Here is an 18,599-nt window from a genome sequence, read left to right as displayed (position 1 = left end):
CTAGATTGCCACTGCGGCACTGGCTTGTCATGGGCTCACGGCTTCCTTTGGGAAGGGCTCTGCTGCAGGATGGCATGCTGCAGAGAATGCAGGTAGATGTTGTGCTCCCTCCTGGCATGCAGGTGGACAAGAAAGCCTGATCCAGCCCCCGCTCAGCCCATGTGTGGCTGTGGCATTGGGGCGGGGCAACTTTGGGAGCAGCCCCAGCCCTGCTGCTGGTCCCGGCTGGGCACGCAGCTGCTGGGACACAGGTGTGTCCTGATGGCCCCCGTGTACTCGTTTGAGAAGGGAAGGACAGAGTGCATCAGTGAGTTTGGTGTGGCTTACATGCGGCAAGGAGAAGGTGCAGCCCAGAACTGGCTTTCACTTGGAGAAGCTTTTGCTCTTGCGGGAGCAGCTGGTGGACCTTTTCAACCGAGTTGCAAGAGTGAAAAGTGTGATGGCATGTCTCTCTGAGAAGGAAGGTTCAGTGCCGCAGCGTGTTGTGCACAACGTATATGCTGATAAGAGAAGGGGGTGCTTTTGGAACGTGTTCCTTCCTGACACGTCTGTCTGTGGGAGCTTTAGGTGCTTGGACTCAGGGATAGCGAAGGTGTGTGAAAGTGACTGGGCTGCGAGAATCCTGTTGCAACAGGGAAGAGGGAAGGTCAGCAAATGTTTCCTGTCCTGGCACATGTCTCAGTCTGAAGTGCAGCTGGAGATGCTTCACTTCTGCCAAGGACGCTGCCAGCTTGAGAGAAGGATGCGCTCTATGGAGTTGAGAAAGAAAGTGCGTATCACCAGCTTGTTTCCTCCAGTTCCTAGACAGCAAAGGGGCTATGAAAGGCAGCACTGGCTTTTTGTTCTAGGAGTTTTTCTTGACAAGCAGCTGCTGGATGTTTGGAAGGGGGTTTGGGATATGCAAAAATGAGAGGGTAAGCTGGTACACTGAGCTTGAGAGCAAAAGCATATCTTCAGGGCTTTGGATGCATTTCAGAGGCTGGGAGTTCCATGCTGAGCAGCTGATGGCACAGAAGAGGTTCTAAAGAAAGAGGCCCTGCTGGAATTGCCTTTTCTTTTGCAGCCTAGAAACTGCACAGCCAACAGCAAAAACGATTCCTCCTCCCTCCCTGCAACATGCAGCATCACATTCCTTTTTGTCCCCAAGAGGCAGGATGCACAGCCGAGCTCTTCCACCCACTGCTCGCACACGACTGGGGCCGCGCCAGCCAAGCGCTTGGCTTTTTCCTGGCCACTGTCAGCGCTCATGGAAACAAGCACACGATAGCGCTGCCCACTTGCAGAAGAAGGAATCACTGCGAGGCCAGCTCGAAAGCAGCCCAAGGGCAGAGGCAACTTGGAAACTTCGCTGCTCTCAAATCAACGGTGTCAGGACAAAAAGATTTCCCTCATCTTCCCCTTGCACGTGCAGACTCCTCTTTGCACCCACACTCCAAGAGCAAGATGAACTCCTTTGCCCTAACTTGCACTTTCCTTCTCAGCTCTAGGCACCATCCTAAGGCTTCCCTCTGCCAGAGTCAGGATCCAAAGACAACGGCACCAGGGACTGCTCACACACAAAAGGCACCAGGACAAAAGGCTCCCGAGCTTGGCCTTTGCATTCCCGCGGACAGCTCAACAGCTCTAAGCCAGAGAAGTGCCTGCTGGGAAGAGCCTTTAGAATCACTCTGAGCACCTCATGACAAGGAGCTGCAGCGTGTGGGGATGAATCTGCAGCAGCCTCCTGCCCCAGGGTGTCCCCCGGGAGCAGCCATGCGCCAGGCCGTGACTGCCAGCTGCACATGCAAAGGAGCCGGTGTTCCACACCACGGCTGTGCCTGGGACAGAGACACGAGTGGCCACAGAAGTGGCCATGGCACTGTCCGCACGCTGTCCCTGCTGCTTCTCGCCCAGCCGCTGGCGGGGCACCAACTGCCAGCCACGCACTCCTAAAGCCACGGGCCCACTGGGACACTGCGGGGGCTGGTGGAAGCCAGCGGCCATTGTGACACAGCGGGGCTGCACAGAAGCCACGGTGCTTTGTGACCCGTGGCTCCCAGGAGAGCCTTTGTGATGCTGGGGACCTACCCGGAAGCCTGGCTCCACTGTGACACCAGCACAGAAGCTCGGGGAGCCCTGCAGACCGTGGGGACGCTATGGAAGCTGATGGAAGCCTGGCTCCACTGTGACACCAGCACAGAAGCTCGGGGAGCCCTGGAGACCGTGGGGACGCTATGGAAGCTGATGGAAGCCTGGGCACCACAGTGACGCTACGGAACCTGGTGGAACCGAGGGGCCACAGTGACACTCTGGGGCCTTTTGGAAGCAACGAGACCCTGGTGGGAAGCCACGGGATGATTAATGCTGGCAGGAACCTGCTGCAGGTGGGCTCCTCTCTCCCAGCTTCCACAAGTGCTGCTAGGATGCCACTGCGGCACTGGCTTGTCACGGGCTCACGGCTTCCTTTGGGAATGCCTCTGCTGCAGGATGGCATGCTGCAGAGAATGCAGGTAGATGTTGTGCTCCCTCCTGGCATGCAGGTGGACAAGAAAGCCTGATCCAGCCCCCGCTCAGCCCATGTGTGGCTGTGGCATTGGGGCGGGGCAACTTTGGGAGCAGCCCCAGCCCTGCTCCTGCTCCCGGCTGGGCACGCAGCTGCTGGGACACAGGTGTGTCCTGATGGCCCCCGTGTACTCGTTTGAGAAGGGAAGGACAGAGTGCATCAGTGAGTTTGGTGTGGCTTACATGCGGCAAGGAGAAGGTGCAGCCCAGAACTGGCTTTCACTTCGAGAAGCTTTTGCTCTTGCGGGAGCAGCTGGTGGACCTTTTCAACCGAGTTGCAAGAGTGAAAAGTGTGATGGCATGTCTCTCTGAGAAGGAAGGTTCAGTGCCGCAGCGTGTTGTGCGCAATTGATATGCTGATAAGAGAAGGGGGTGCTTTTGGACCGTTTTCCTTCCTGACACGTCTGTCTGTGGGAGCTTTAGGTGCTTGGACTCAGGGATAGCGAAGGTGTGTGAAAGTGACTGGGCTGCGAGAATCCTGTTGCAACAGGGAAGAGGGAAGGTCAGCAAATGTTTCCTGTCCTGGCACATGTCTCAGTCTGAAGTGCAGCTGGAGATGCTTCACTTCTGCCAAGGACGCTGCCAGCTTGAGAGAAGGATGCGCTCTATGGAGTTGAGAAAGAAAGTGCGTATCACGAGCTTGTTTCCTCCAGTTCCTAGACAGCAAAGGGGCTATGAAAGGCAGCACTGGCTTTTTGTTCTAGGAGTTTTTCTTGACAAGCAGCTGCTGGATGTTTGGAAGGGGGTTTGGGATATGCAAAAATGAGAGGGTAAGCTGGTACACTGAGCTTGAGAGCAAAAGCATATCTTCAGGGCTTTGGATGCATTTCAGAGGCTGGGAGTTCCATGCTGAGCAGCTGATGGCACAGAAGAGGTTCTAAAGAAAGAGGCCCTGCTGGAATTGCCTTTTCTTTTGCAGCCTAGAAACTGCACAGCCAACAGCAAAAACGATTCCTCCTCCCTCCCTGCAACATGCAGCATCACATTCCTTTCTGTCACCAAGAGGCAGGATGCACAGCCGAGCTCTTCCACCCACTGCTCGCACACGACTGGGGCCGCGCCAGCCAAGCGCTTGGCTTTTTGCTGGCCACTGTCAGCGCTCATGGAAACAAGCACAGGATAGCGCTGCCCACTTGCAGAAGAAGGAATCACTGCGAGGCCAGCTCGAAAGCAGCCCAAGGGCAGAGGCAACTTGGAAACTTCGCTGCTCTCAAATCAACGGTGTCAGGACAAAAAGATTTCCCTCATCTTCCCCTTGCACGTGCAGACTCCTCTTTGCACCCACACTCCAAGAGCAAGATGAACTCCTTTGCCCTAACTTGCACTTTCCTTCTCAGCTCTAGGCACCATCCTAAGGCTTCCCTCTGCCAGAGTCAGGATCCAAAGACAACGGCACCAGGGACTGCTCACACACAAAAGGCACCAGGACAAAAGGCTCCCGAGCTTGGCCTTTGCATTCCCGCGGACAGCTCAACAGCTCTAAGCCAGAGAAGTGCCTGCTGGGAAGAGCCTTTAGAATCACTCTGAGCACCTCATGACAAGGAGCTGCAGCGTGTGGGGATGAATCTGCAGCAGCCTCCTGCCCCAGGGTGTCCCCCGGGAGCAGCCATGCGCCAGGCCGTGACTGCCAGCTGCACAGCCAAAGGAGCCGGTGTTCCACACCACGGCTGTGCCTGGGACAGAGACACGAGTGGCCACAGAAGTGGCCATGGCACTGTCCACACGCTGTCCCTGCTGCTTCTCGCCCAGCCGCTGGCGGGGCACCAACTGCCAGCCACGCACTCCTAAAGCCACGGGCCCACTGGGACACTGCGGGGGCTGGTGGAAGCCAGCGGCCATTGTGACACAGCGGGGCTGCACAGAAGCCACGGTGCTTTGTGACCCGTGGCTCCCAGGAGAGCCTTTGTGATGCTGGGGACCTACCCGGAAGCCTGGCTCCACTGTGACACCAGCACAGAAGCTCGGGGAGCCCTGGAGACCGTGGGGACGCTATGGAAGCTGATGGAAGCCTGGCTCCACTGTGACACCAGCACAGAAGCTCGGGGAGCCCTGGAGACCGTGGGGACGCTATGGAAGCTGATGGAAGCCTGGGCACCACAGTGACGCTACGGAACCTGGTGGAACCGAGGGGCCACAGTGACACTCTGGGGCCTTTTGGAAGCAACGAGACCCTGGTGGGAAGCCACGGGATGATTAATGCTGGCAGGAACCTGCTGCAGGTGGGCTCCTCTCTCCCAGCTTCCACAAGTGCTGCTAGGATGCCACTGCGGCACTGGCTTGTCACGGGCTCACGGCTTCCTTTGGGAATGCCTCTGCTGCAGGATGGCATGCTGCAGAGAATGCAGGTAGATGTTGTGCTCCCTCCTGGCATGCAGGTGGACAAGAAAGCCTGATCCAGCCCCCGCTCAGCCCATGTGTGGCTGTGGCATTGGGGCGGGGCAACTTTGGGAGCAGCCCCAGCCCTGCTGCTGGTCCCGGCTGGGCACGCAGCTGCTGGGACACAGGTGTGTCCTGATGGCCCCCGTGTACTCGTTTGAGAAGGGAAGGACAGAGTGCATCAGTGAGTTTGGTGTGGCTTACATGCGGCAAGGAGAAGGTGCAGCCCAGAACTGGCTTTCACTTCGAGAAGCTTTTGCTCTTGCAGGAGCAGCTGGTGGACCTTTTCAACCGAGTTGCAAGAGTGAAAAGTGTGATGGCATGTCTCTCTGAGAAGGAAGGTTCAGTGCCGCAGCGTGTTGCGCGCAATTGATATGCTGATAAGAGAAGGGGGTGCTTTTGGACCGTTTTCCTTCCTGACACGTCTGTCTCTGGGAGCTTTAGGTGCTTGGACTCAGGGATAGCGAAGGTGTGTGAAAGTGACTGGGCTGCGAGAATCCTGTTGCAACAGGGAAGAGGGAAGGTCAGCAAATGTTTCCTGTCCTGGCACATGTCTCAGTCTGAAGTGCAGCTGGAGATGCTTCACTTCTGCCAAGGACGCTGCCAGCTTGAGAGAAGGATGCGCTCTATGGAGTTGAGAAAGAAAGTGCGTATCACCAGCTTGTTTCCTCCGGTTCCTAGACAGCAAAGGGGCTATGAAAGGCAGCACTGGCTTTTTGTTCTAGGAGTTTTTCTTGACAAGCAGCTGCTGGATGTTTGGAAGGGGGTTTGGGATATGCAAAAATGAGAGGGTAAGCTGGTACACTGAGCTTGATAGCAAAAGCATATCTTCAGGGCTTTGGATGCATTTCAGAGGCTGGGAGTTCCATGCTGAGCAGCTGATGGCACAGAAGAGGTTCTAAAGAAAGAGGCCCTGCTGGAATTGCCTTTTCTTTTGCAGCCTAGAAACTGCACAGCCAACAGCAAAAACGATTCCTCCTCCCTCCCTGCAACATGCAGCATCACATTCCTTTTTGTCCCCAAGAGGCAGGATGCACAGCCGAGCTCTTCCACCCACTGCTCGCACACGACTGGGGCCGCGCCAGCCAAGCGCTTGGCTTTTTCCTGGCCACTGTCAGCGCTCATGGAAACAAGCACAGGATAGCGCTGCCCACTTGCAGAAGAAGGAATCACTGCGAGGCCAGCTCGAAAGCAGCCCAAGGGCAGAGGCAACTTGGAAACTTCGCTGCTCTCAAATCAACGGTGTCAGGACAAAAAGATTTCCCTCATCTTCCCCTTGCACGTGCAGACTCCTCTTTGCACCCACACTCCAAGAGCAAGATGAACTCCTTTGCCCTAACTTGCACTTTCCTTCTCAGCTCTAGGCACCATCCTAAGGCTTCCCTCTGCCAGAGTCAGGATCCAAAGACAACGGCACCAGGGACTGCTCACACACAAAAGGCACCAGGACAAAAGGCTCCCGAGCTTGGCCTTTGCATTCCCGTGGACAGCTCAACAGCTCTAAGCCAGAGAAGTGCCTGCTGGGAAGAGCCTTTAGAATCACTCTGAGCACCTCATGACAAGGAGCTGCAGCGTGTGGGGATGAATCTGCAGCAGCCTCCTGCCCCAGGGTGTCCCCCGGGAGCAGCCATGCGCCAGGCCGTGACTGCCAGCTGCACAGCCAAAGGAGCCGGTGTTCCACACCACGGCTGTGCCTGGGACAGAGACACGAGTGGCCACAGAAGTGGCCATGGCACTGTCCACACGCTGTCCCTGCTGCTTCTCGCCCAGCCGCTGGCGGGGCACCAACTGCCAGCCACGCACTCCTAAAGCCACGGGCCCACTGGGACACTGCGGGGGCTGGTGGAAGCCAGCGGCCATTGTGACACAGCGGGGCTGCACAGAAGCCACGGTGCTTTGTGACCCGTGGCTCCCAGGAGAGCCTTTGTGATGCTGGGGACCTACCCGGAAGCCTGGCTCCACTGTGACACCAGCACAGAAGCTCGGGGAGCCCTGCAGACCGTGGGGACGCTATGGAAGCTGATGGAAGCCTGGCTCCACTGTGACACCAGCACAGAAGCTCGGGGAGCCCTGGAGACCGTGGGGACGCTATGGAAGCTGATGGAAGCCTGGGCACCACAGTGACGCTACGGAACCTGGTGGAACCGAGGGGCCACAGTGACACTCTGGGGCCTTTTGGAAGCAACGAGACCCTGGTGGGAAGCCACGGGATGATTAATGCTGGCAGGAACCTGCTGCAGGTGGGCTCCTCTCTCCCAGCTTCCACAAGTGCTGCTAGGATGCCACTGCGGCACTGGCTTGTCACGGGCTCACGGCTTCCTTTGGGAATGCCTCTGCTGCAGGATGGCATGCTGCAGAGAATGCAGGTAGATGTTGTGCTCCCTCCTGGCATGCAGGTGGACAAGAAAGCCTGATCCAGCCCCCGCTCAGCCCATGTGTGGCTGTGGCATTGGGGCGGGGCAACTTTGGGAGCAGCCCCAGCCCTGCTGCTGGTCCCGGCTGGGCACGCAGCTGCTGGGACACAGGTGTGTCCTGATGGCCCCCGTGTACTCGTTTGAGAAGGGAAGGACAGAGTGCATCAGTGAGTTTGGTGTGGCTTACATGCGGCAAGGAGAAGGTGCAGCCCAGAACTGGCTTTCACTTCGAGAAGCTTTTGCTCTTGCGGGAGCAGCTGGTGGACCTTTTCAACCGAGTTGCAAGAGTGAAAAGTGTGATGGCATGTCTCTCTGAGAAGGAAGGTTCAGTGCCGCAGCGTGTTGTGCACAACGTATATGCTGATAAGAGAAGGGGGTGCTTTTGGAACGTGTTCCTTCCTGACACGTCTGTCTGTGGGAGCTTTAGGTGCTTGGACTCAGGGATAGCGAAGGTGTGTGAAAGTGACTGGGCTGCGAGAATCCTGTTGCAACAGGGAAGAGGGAAGGTCAGCAAATGTTTCCTGTCCTGGCACATGTCTCAGTCTGAAGTGCAGCTGGAGATGCTTCACTTCTGCCAAGGACGCTGCCAGCTTGAGAGAAGGATGCGCTCTATGGAGTTGAGAAAGAAAGTGCGTATCACCAGCTTGTTTCCTCCAGTTCCTAGACAGCAAAGGGGCTATGAAAGGCAGCACTGGCTTTTTGTTCTAGGAGTTTTTCTTGACAAGCAGCTGCTGGATGTTTGCAAGGGGGTTTGGGATATGCAAAAATGAGAGGGTAAGCTGGTACACTGAGCTTGAGAGCTTTTAAAAGCATATCTTCAGGGCTTTGGATGCATTTCAGAGGCTGGGAGTTCCATGCTGAGCAGCTGATGGCACAGAAGAGGTTCTAAAGAAAGAGGCCCTGCTGGAATTGCCTTTTCTTTTGCAGCCTAGAAACTGCACAGCCAACAGCAAAAACGATTCCTCCTCCCTCCCTGCAACATGCAGCATCACATTCCTTTCTGTCCCCAAGAGGCAGGATGCACAGCCGAGCTCTTCCACCCACTGCTCGCACACGACTGGGGCCGCGCCAGCCAAGCGCTTGGCTTTTTGCTGGCCACTGTCAGCGCTCATGGAAACAAGCACACGATAGCACTGCCCACTTGCAGAAGAAGGAATCACTGCGAGGCCAGCTCGAAAGCAGCCCAAGGGCAGAGGCAACTTGGAAACTTCGCTGCTCTCAAATCAACGGTGTCAGGACAAAAAGATTTCCCTCATCTTCCCCTTGCACGTGCAGACTCCTCTTTGCACCCACACTCCAAGAGCAAGATGAACTCCTTTGCCCTAACTTGCACTTTCCTTCTCAGCTCTAGGCACCATCCTAAGGCTTCCCTCTGCCAGAGTCAGGATCCAAAGACAACGGCACCAGGGACTGCTCACACACAAAAGGCACCAGGACAAAAGGCTCCCGAGCTTGGCCTTTGCATTCCCGCGGACAGCTCAACAGCTCTAAGCCAGAGAAGTGCCTGCTGGGAAGAGCCTTTAGAATCACTCTGAGCACCTCATGACAAGGAGCTGCAGCGTGTGGGGATGAATCTGCAGCAGCCTCCTGCCCCAGGGTGTCCCCCGGGAGCAGCCATGTGCCAGGCCGTGACTGCCAGCTGCACAGCCAAAGGAGCCGGTGTTCCACACCACGGCTGTGCCTGGGACAGAGACACGAGTGGCCACAGAAGTGGCCATGGCACTGTCCGCACGCTGTCCCTGCTGCTTCTCGCCCAGCCGCTGGCGGGGCACCAACTGCCAGCCACGCACTCCTAAAGCCACGGGCCCACTGGGACACTGCGGGGGCTGGTGGAAGCCAGCGGCCATTGTGACACAGCGGGGCTGCACAGAAGCCACGGTGCTTTGTGACCCGTGGCTCCCAGGAGAGCCTTTGTGATGCTGGGGACCTACCCGGAAGCCTGGCTCCACTGTGACACCAGCACAGAAGCTCGGGGAGCCCTGGAGACCGTGGGGACGCTATGGAAGCTGATGGAAGCCTGGCTCCACTGTGACACCAGCACAGAAGCTCGGGGAGCCCTGGAGACCGTGGGGACGTTATGGAAGCTGATGGAAGCCTGGGCACCACAGTGACGCTACGGAACCTGGTGGAACCGAGGGGCCACAGTGACACTCTGGGGCCTTTTGGAAGCAACGAGACCCTGGTGGGAAGCCACGGGATGATTAATGCTGGCAGGAACCTGCTGCAGGTGGGCTCCTCTCTCCCAGCTTCCACAAGTGCTGCTAGGATGCCACTGCGGCACTGGCTTGTCACGGGCTCACGGCTTCCTTTGGGAATGCCTCTGCTGCAGGATGGCATGCTGCAGAGAATGCAGGTAGATGTTGTGCTCCCTCCTGGCATGCAGGTGGACAAGAAAGCCTGATCCAGCCCCCGCTCAGCCCATGTGTGGCTGTGGCATTGGGGCGGGGCAACTTTGGGAGCAGCCCCAGCCCTGCTGCTGGTCCCGGCTGGGCACGCAGCTGCTGGGACACAGGTGTGTCCTGATGGCCCCCGTGTACTCGTTTGAGAAGGGAAGGACAGAGTGCATCAGTGAGTTTGGTGTGGCTTACATGCGGCAAGGAGAAGGTGCAGCCCAGAACTGGCTTTCACTTGGAGAAGCTTTTGCTCTTGCGGGAGCAGCTGGTGGACCTTTTCAACCGAGTTGCAAGAGTGAAAAGTGTGATGGCATGTCTCTCTGAGAAGGAAGGTTCAGTGCCGCAGCGTGTTGTGCGCAATTGATATGCTGATAAGAGAAGGGGGTGCTTTTGGACCGTTTTCCTTCCTGACACGTCTGTCTGTGGGAGCTTTAGGTGCTTGGACTCAGGGATAGCGAAGGTGTGTGAAAGTGACTGGGCTGCGAGAATCCTGTTGCAACAGGGAAGAGGGAAGGTCAGCAAATGTTTCCTGTCCTGGCACATGTCTCAGTCTGAAGTGCAGCTGGAGATGCTTCACTTCTGCCAAGGACGCTGCCAGCTTGAGAGAAGGATGCGCTCTATGGAGTTGAGAAAGAAAGTGCGTATCACCAGCTTGTTTCCTCCGGTTCCTAGACAGCAAAGGGGCTATGAAAGGCAGCACTGGCTTTTTGTTCTAGGAGTTTTTCTTGACAAGCAGCTGCTGGATGTTTGGAAGGGGGTTTGGGATATGCAAAAATGAGAGGGTAAGCTGGTACACTGAGCTTGAGAGCTTTTAAAAGCATATCTTCAGGGCTTTGGATGCATTTCAGAGGCTGGGAGTTCCATGCTGAGCAGCTGATGGCACAGAAGAGGTTCTAAAGAAAGAGGCCCTGCTGGAATTGCCTTTTCTTTTGCAGCCTAGAAACTGCACAGCCAACAGCAAAAACGATTCCTCCTCCCTCCCTGCAACATGCAGCATCACATTCCTTTCTGTCCCCAAGAGGCAGGATGCACAGCCGAGCTCTTCCACCCACTGCTCGCACACGACTGGGGCCGCGCCAGCCAAGCGCTTGGCTTTTTCCTGGCCACTGTCAGCGCTCATGGAAACAAGCACACGATAGCGCTGCCCACTTGCAGAAGAAGGAATCACTGTGAGGCCAGCTCGAAAGCAGCCCAAGGGCAGAGGCAACTTGGAAACTTCGCTGCTCTCAAATCAACGGTGTCAGGACAAAAAGATTTCCCTCATCTTCCCCTTGCACGTGCAGACTCCTCTTTGCACCCACACTCCAAGAGCAAGATGAACTCCTTTGCCCTAACTTGCACTTTCCTTCTCAGCTCTAGGCACCATCCTAAGGCTTCCCTCTGCCAGAGTCAGGATCCAAAGACAACGGCACCAGGGACTGCTCACACACAAAAGGCACCAGGACAAAAGGCTCCCGAGCTTGGCCTTTGCATTCCCGCGGACAGCTCAACAGCTCTAAGCCAGAGAAGTGCCTGCTGGGAAGAGCCTTTAGAATCACTCTGAGCACCTCATGACAAGGAGCTGCAGCGTGTGGGGATGAATCTGCAGCAGCCTCCTGCCCCAGGGTGTCCCCCGGGAGCAGCCATGCGCCAGGCCGTGACTGCCAGCTGCACGCGCAAAGGAGCCGGTGTTCCACACCACGGCTGTGCCTGGGACAGAGACACGAGTGGCCACAGAAGTGGCCATGGCACTGTCCACACGCTGTCCCTGCTGCTTCTCGCCCAGCCGCTGGCGGGGCACCAACTGCCAGCCACGCACTCCTAAAGCCACGGGCCCACTGGGACACTGCGGGGGCTGGTGGAAGCCAGCGGCCATTGTGACACAGCGGGGCTGCACAGAAGCCACGGTGCTTTGTGACCCGTGGCTCCCAGGAGAGCCTTTGTGATGCTGGGGACCTACCCGGAAGCCTGGCTCCACTGTGACACCAGCACAGAAGCTCGGGGAGCCCTGCAGACCGTGGGGACGCTATGGAAGCTGATGGAAGCCTGGGCACCACAGTGACGCTACGGAACCTGGTGGAACCGAGGGGCCACAGTGACACTCTGGGGCCTTTTGGAAGCAACGAGACCCTGGTGGGAAGCCACGGGATGATTAATGCTGGCAGGAACCTGCTGCAGGTGGGCTCCTCTCTCCCAGCTTCCACAAGTGCTGCTAGGATGCCACTGCGGCACTGGCTTGTCACGGGCTCACGGCTTCCTTTGGGAATGCCTCTGCTGCAGGATGGCATGCTGCAGAGAATGCAGGTAGATGTTGTGCTCCCTCCTGGCATGCAGGTGGACAAGAAAGCCTGATCCAGCCCCCGCTCAGCCCATGTGTGGCTGTGGCATTGGGGCGGGGCAACTTTGGGAGCAGCCCCAGCCCTGCTCCTGCTCCCGGCTGGGCACGCAGCTGCTGGGACACAGGTGTGTCCTGATGGCCCCCGTGTACTCGTTTGAGAAGGGAAGGACAGAGTGCATCAGTGAGTTTGGTGTGGCTTACATGCGGCAAGGAGAAGGTGCAGCCCAGAACTGGCTTTCACTTGGAGAAGCTTTTGCTCTTGCGGTAGCAGCTGGTGGACCTTTTCAACCGAGTTGCAAGAGTGAAAAGTGTGATGGCATGTCTCTCTGAGAAGGAAGGTTCAGTGCCGCAGCGTGTTGCGCGCAATTGATATGCTGATAAGAGAAGGGGGTGCTTTTGGACCGTTTTCCTTCCTGACACGTCTGTCTGTGGGAGCTTTAGGTGCTTGGACTCAGGGATAGCGAAGGTGTGTGAAAGTGACTGGGCTGCGAGAATCCTGTTGCAACAGGGAAGAGGGAAGGTCAGCAAATGTTTCCTGTCCTGGCACATGTCTCAGTCTGAAGTGCAGCTGGAGATGCTTCACTTCTGCCAAGGACGCTGCCAGCTTGAGAGAAGGATGCGCTCTATGGAGTTGAGAAAGAAAGTGCGTATCACCAGCTTGTTTCCTCCGGTTCCTAGACAGCAAAGGGGCTATGAAAGGCAGCACTGGCTTTTTGTTCTAGGAGTTTTTCTTGACAAGCAGCTGCTGGATGTTTGGAAGGGGGTTTGGGATATGCAAAAATGAGAGGGTAAGCTGGTACACTGAGCTTGAGAGCAAAAGCATATCTTCAGGGCTTTGGATGCATTTCAGAGGCTGGGAGTTCCATGCTGAGCAGCTGATGGCACAGAAGAGGTTCTAAAGAAAGAGGCCCTGCTGGAATTGCCTTTTCTTTTGCAGCCTAGAAACTGCACAGCCAACAGCAAAAACGATTCCTCCTCCCTCCCTGCAACATGCAGCATCACATTCCTTTCTGTCCCCAAGAGGCAGGATGCACAGCCGAGCTCTTCCACCCACTGCTCGCACACGACTGGGGCCGCGCCAGCCAAGCGCTTGGCTTTTTGCTGGCCACTGTCAGCGCTCATGGAAACAAGCACACGATAGCGCTGCCCACTTGCAGAAGAAGGAATCACTGCGAGGCCAGCTCGAAAGCAGCCCAAGGGCAGAGGCAACTTGGAAACTTCGCTGCTCTCAAATCAACGGTGTCAGGACAAAAAGATTTCCCTCATCTTCCCCTTGCACGTGCAGACTCCTCTTTGCACCCACACTCCAAGAGCAAGATGAACTCCTTTGCCCTAACTTGCACTTTCCTTCTCAGCTCTAGGCACCATCCTAAGGCTTCCCTCTGCCAGAGTCAGGATCCAAAGACAACGGCACCAGGGACTGCTCACACACAAAAGGCACCAGGACAAAAGGCTCCCGAGCTTGGCCTTTGCATTCCCGCGGACAGCTCAACAGCTCTAAGCCAGAGAAGTGCCTGCTGGGAAGAGCCTTTAGAATCACTCTGAGCACCTCATGACAAGGAGCTGCAGCGTGTGGGGATGAATCTGCAGCAGCCTCCTGCCCCAGGGTGTCCCCCGGGAGCAGCCATGCGCCAGGCCGTGACTGCCAGCTGCACATGCAAAGGAGCCGGTGTTCCACACCACGGCTGTGCCTGGGACAGAGACACGAGTGGCCACAGAAGTGGCCATGGCACTGTCCACACGCTGTCCCTGCTGCTTCTCGCCCAGCCGCTGGCGGGGCACCAACTGCCAGCCACGCACTCCTAAAGCCACGGGCCCACTGGGACACTGCGGGGGCTGGTGGAAGCCAGCGGCCATTGTGACACAGCGGGGCTGCACAGAAGCCACGGTGCTTTGTGACCCGTGGCTCCCAGGAGAGCCTTTGTGATGCTGGGGACCTACCCGGAAGCCTGGCTCCACTGTGACACCAGCACAGAAGCTCGGGGAGCCCTGGAGACCGTGGGGACGCTATGGAAGCTGATGGAAGCCTGGGCACCACAGTGACGCTACGGAACCTGGTGGAACCGAGGGGCCACAGTGACACTCTGGGGCCTTTTGGAAGCAACGAGACCCTGGTGGGAAGCCACGGGATGATTAATGCTGGCAGGAACCTGCTGCAGGTGGGCTCCTCTCTCCCAGCTTCCACAAGTGCTGCTAGGATGCCACTGCGGCACTGGCTTGTCACGGGCTCACGGCTTCCTTTGGGAATGCCTCTGCTGCAGGATGGCATGCTGCAGAGAATGCAGGTAGATGTTGTGCTCCCTCCTGGCATGCAGGTGGACAAGAAAGCCTGATCCAGCCCCCGCTCAGCCCATGTCTGGCTGTGGCATTGGGGCGGGGCAACTTTGGGAGCAGCCCCAGCCCTGCTGCTGGTCCCGGCTGGGCACGCAGCTGCTGGGACACAGGTGTGTCCTGATGGCCCCCGTGTACTCGTTTGAGAAGGGAAGGACAGAGTGCATCAGTGATTTTGGTGTGGCTTACATGCGGCAAGGAGAAGGTGCAGCCCAGAACTGGCTTTCACTTGGAGAAGCTTTTGCTCTTGCGGGAGCAGCTGGTGGACCTTTTCAACCGAGTTGCAAGAGTGAAAAGTGTGATGGCATGTCTCTCTGAGAAGGAAGGTTCAGTGCCGCAGCGTGTTGTGCGCAATTGATATGCTGATAAGAGAAGGGGGTGCTTTTGGACCGTTTTCCTTCCTGACACGTCTGTCTGTGGGAGCTTTAGGTGCTTGGACTCAGGGATAGCGAAGGTGTGTGAAAGTGACTGGGCTGCGAGAATCCTGTTGCAACAGGGAAGAGGGAAGGTCAGCAAATGTTTCCTGTCCTGGCACATGTCTCAGTCTGAAGTGCAGCTGGAGATGCTTCACTTCTGCCAAGGACGCTGCCAGCTTGAGAGAAGGATGCGCTCTATGGAGTTGAGAAAGAAAGTGCGTATCACCAGCTTGTTTCCTCCGGTTCCTAGACAGCAAAGGGGCTATGAAAGGCAGCACTGGCTTTTTGTTCTAGGAGTTTTTCTTGACAAGCAGCTGCTGGATGTTTGGAAGGGGGTTTGGGATATGCAAAAATGAGAGGGTAAGCTGGTACACTGAGCTTGAGAGCAAAAGCATATCTTCAGGGCTTTGGATGCATTTCAGAGGCTGGGAGTTCCATGCTGAGCAGCTGATGGCACAGAAGAGGTTCTAAAGAAAGAGGCCCTGCTGGAATTGCCTTTTCTTTTGCAGCCTAGAAACTGCACAGCCAACAGCAAAAACGATTCCTCCTCCCTCCCTGCAACATGCAGCATCACATTCCTTTCTGTCCCCAAGAGGCAGGATGCACAGCCGAGCTCTTCCACCCACTGCTCGCACACGACTGGGGCCGCGCCAGCCAAGCGCTTGGCTTTTTGCTGGCCACTGTCAGCGCTCATGGAAACAAGCACACGATAGCGCTGCCCACTTGCAGAAGAAGGAATCACTGCGAGGCCAGCTCGAAAGCAGCCCAAGGGCAGAGGCAACTTGGAAACTTTGCTGCTCTCAAATCAACGGTGTCAGGACAAAAAGATTTCCCTCATCTTCCCCTTGCACGTGCAGACTCCTCTTTGCACCCACACTCCAAGAGCAAGATGAACTCCTTTGCCCTAACTTGCACTTTCCTTCTCAGCTCTAGGCACCATCCTAAGGCTTCCCTCTGCCAGAGTCAGGATCCAAAGACAACGGCACCAGGGACTGCTCACACACAAAAGGCACCAGGACAAAAGGCTCCCGAGCTTGGCCTTTGCATTCCCGCGGACAGCTCAACAGCTCTAAGCCAGAGAAGTGCCTGCTGGGAAGAGCCTTTAGAATCACTCTGAGCACCTCATGACAAGGAGCTGCAGCGTGTGGGGATGAATCTGCAGCAGCCTCCTGCCCCAGGGTGTCCCCCGGGAGCAGCCATGCGCCAGGCCGTGACTGCCAGCTGCACGCGCAAAGGAGCCGGTGTTCCACACCACGGCTGTGCCTGGGACAGAGACACGAGTGGCCACAGAAGTGGCCATGGCACTGTCCACACGCTGTCCCTGCTGCTTCTCGCCCAGCCGCTGGCGGGGCACCAACTGCCAGCCACGCACTCCTAAAGCCACGGGCCCACTGGGACACTGCGGGGGCTGGTGGAAGCCAGCGGCCATTGTGACACAGCGGGGCTGCACAGAAGCCACGGTGCTTTGTGACCCGTGGCTCCCAGGAGAGCCTTTGTGATGCTGGGGACCTACCCGGAAGCCTGGCTCCACTGTGACACCAGCACAGAAGCTCGGGGAGCCCTGCAGACCGTGGGGATGCTATGGAAGCTGATGGAAGCCTGGGCACCACAGTGACGCTACGGAACCTGGTGGAACCGAGGGGCCACAGTGACACTCTGGGGCCTTTTGGAAGCAACGAGACCCTGGTGGGAAGCCACGGGATGATTAATGCTGGCAGGAACCTGCTGCAGGTGGGCTCCTCTCTCCCAGCTTCCACAAGTGCTGCTAGATTGCCACTGCGGCACTGGCTTGTCATGGGCTCACGGCTTCCTTTGGGAAGGGCTCTGCTGCAGGATGGCATGCTGCAGAGAATGCAGGTAGATGTTGTGCTCCCTCCTGGCATGCAGGTGGACAAGAAAGCCTGATCCAGCCCCCGCTCAGCCCATGTCTGGCTGTGGCATTGGGGCGGGGCAACTTTGGGAGCAGCCCCAGCCCTGCTCCTGCTCCCGGCTGGGCACGCAGCTGCTGGGACACAGGTGTGTCCTGATGGCCCCCGTGTACTCGTCTGAGAAGGGAAGGACAGAGTGCATCAGTGATTTTGGTGTGGCTTACATGCGGCAAGGAGAAGGTGCAGCCCAGAACTGGCTTTCACTTGGAGAAGCTTTTGCTCTTGCGGGAGCAGCTGGTGGACCTTTTCAACCGAGTTGCAAGAGTGAAAAGTGTGATGGCATGTCTATCTGAGAAGGAAGGTTCAGTGCCGCAGCGTGTTGTGCACAATTGATATGCTGATAAGAGAAGGGGGTGCTTTTGGACCGTGTTCCTTCCTGACACGTCTGTCTGTGGGAGCTTTAGGTGCTTGGACTCAGGGATAGCGAAGGTGTGTGAAAGTGACTGGGCTGCGAGAATCCTGTTGCAACAGGGAAGAGGGAAGGTCAGCAAATGTTTCCTGTCCTGGCACATGTCTCAGTCTGAAGTGCAGCTGGAGATGCTTCACTTCTGCCAAGGACGCTGCCAGCTTGAGAGAAGGATGCGCTCTATGGAGTTGAGAAAGAAAGTGCGTATCACCAGCTTGTTTCCTCCAGTTCCTAGACAGCAAAGGGGCTATGAAAGGCAGCACTGGCTTTTTGTTCTAGGAGTTTTTCTTGACAAGCAGCTGCTGGATGTTTGGAAGGGGGTTTGGGATATGCAAAAATGAGAGGGTAAGCTGGTACACTGAGCTTGAGATCTTTTAAAAGCATATCTTCAGGGCTTTGGATGCATTTCAGAGGCTGGGAGTTCCATGCTGAGCAGCTGATGGCACAGAAGAGGTTCTAAAGAAAGAGGCCCTGCTGGAATTGCCTTTTCTTTTGCAGCCTAGAAACTGCACAGCCAACAGCAAAAACGATTCCTCCTCCCTCCCTGCAACATGCAGCATCACATTCCTTTCTGTCCCCAAGAGGCAGGATGCACAGCCGAGCTCTTCCACCCACTGCTCGCACACGACTGGGGCCGCGCCAGCCAAGCACTTGGCTTTTTCCTGGCCACTGTCAGCGCTCCTGGAAACAAGCACACGATAGCGCTGCCCACTTGCAGAAGAAGGAATCACTGCGAGGCCAGCTCGAAAGCAGCCCAAGGGCAGAGGCAACTTGGAAACTTTGCTGCTCTCAAATCAACGGTGTCAGGACAAAAAGATTTCCCTCATCTTCCCCTTGCACGTGCAGACTCCTCTTTGCACCCACACTCCAAGAGCAAGATGAACTCCTTTGCCCTAACTTGCACTTTCCTTCTCAGCTCTAGGCACCATCCTAAGGCTTCCCTCTGCCAGAGTCAGGATCCAAAGACAACGGCACCAGGGACTGCTCACACACAAAAGGCACCAGGACAAAAGGCTCCCGAGCTTGGCCTTTGCATTCCCGCGGACAGCTCAACAGCTCTAAGCCAGAGAAGTGCCTGCTGGGAAGAGCCTGTAGAATCACTCTGAGCACCTCATGACAAGGAGCTGCAGCGTGTGGGGATGAATCTGCAGCAGCCTCCTGCCCCAGGGTGTCCCCCGGGAGCAGCCATGCGCCAGGCCGTGACTGCCAGCTGCACATGCAAAGGAGCCGGTGTTCCACACCACGGCTGTGCCTGGGACAGAGACACGAGTGGCCACAGAAGTGGCCATGGCACTGTCCGCACGCTGTCCCTGCTGCTTCTCGCCCAGCCGCTGGCGGGGCACCAACTGCCAGCCACGCACTCCTAAAGCCACGGGCCCACTGGGACACTGCGGGGGCTGGTGGAAGCCAGCGGCCATTGTGACACAGCGGGGCTGCACAGAAGCCACGGTGCTTTGTGACCCGTGGCTCCCAGGAG

This window comes from Coloeus monedula, assembly GCF_965178545.1.
Source record: "Coloeus monedula genome assembly, chromosome: 31".
Classification (NCBI taxonomy): Eukaryota; Metazoa; Chordata; class Aves; order Passeriformes; family Corvidae; genus Coloeus; species Coloeus monedula.
The sequence above is the reverse complement of the archived record's forward strand: the minus strand, read 5'-3'. Positions refer to the sequence as shown.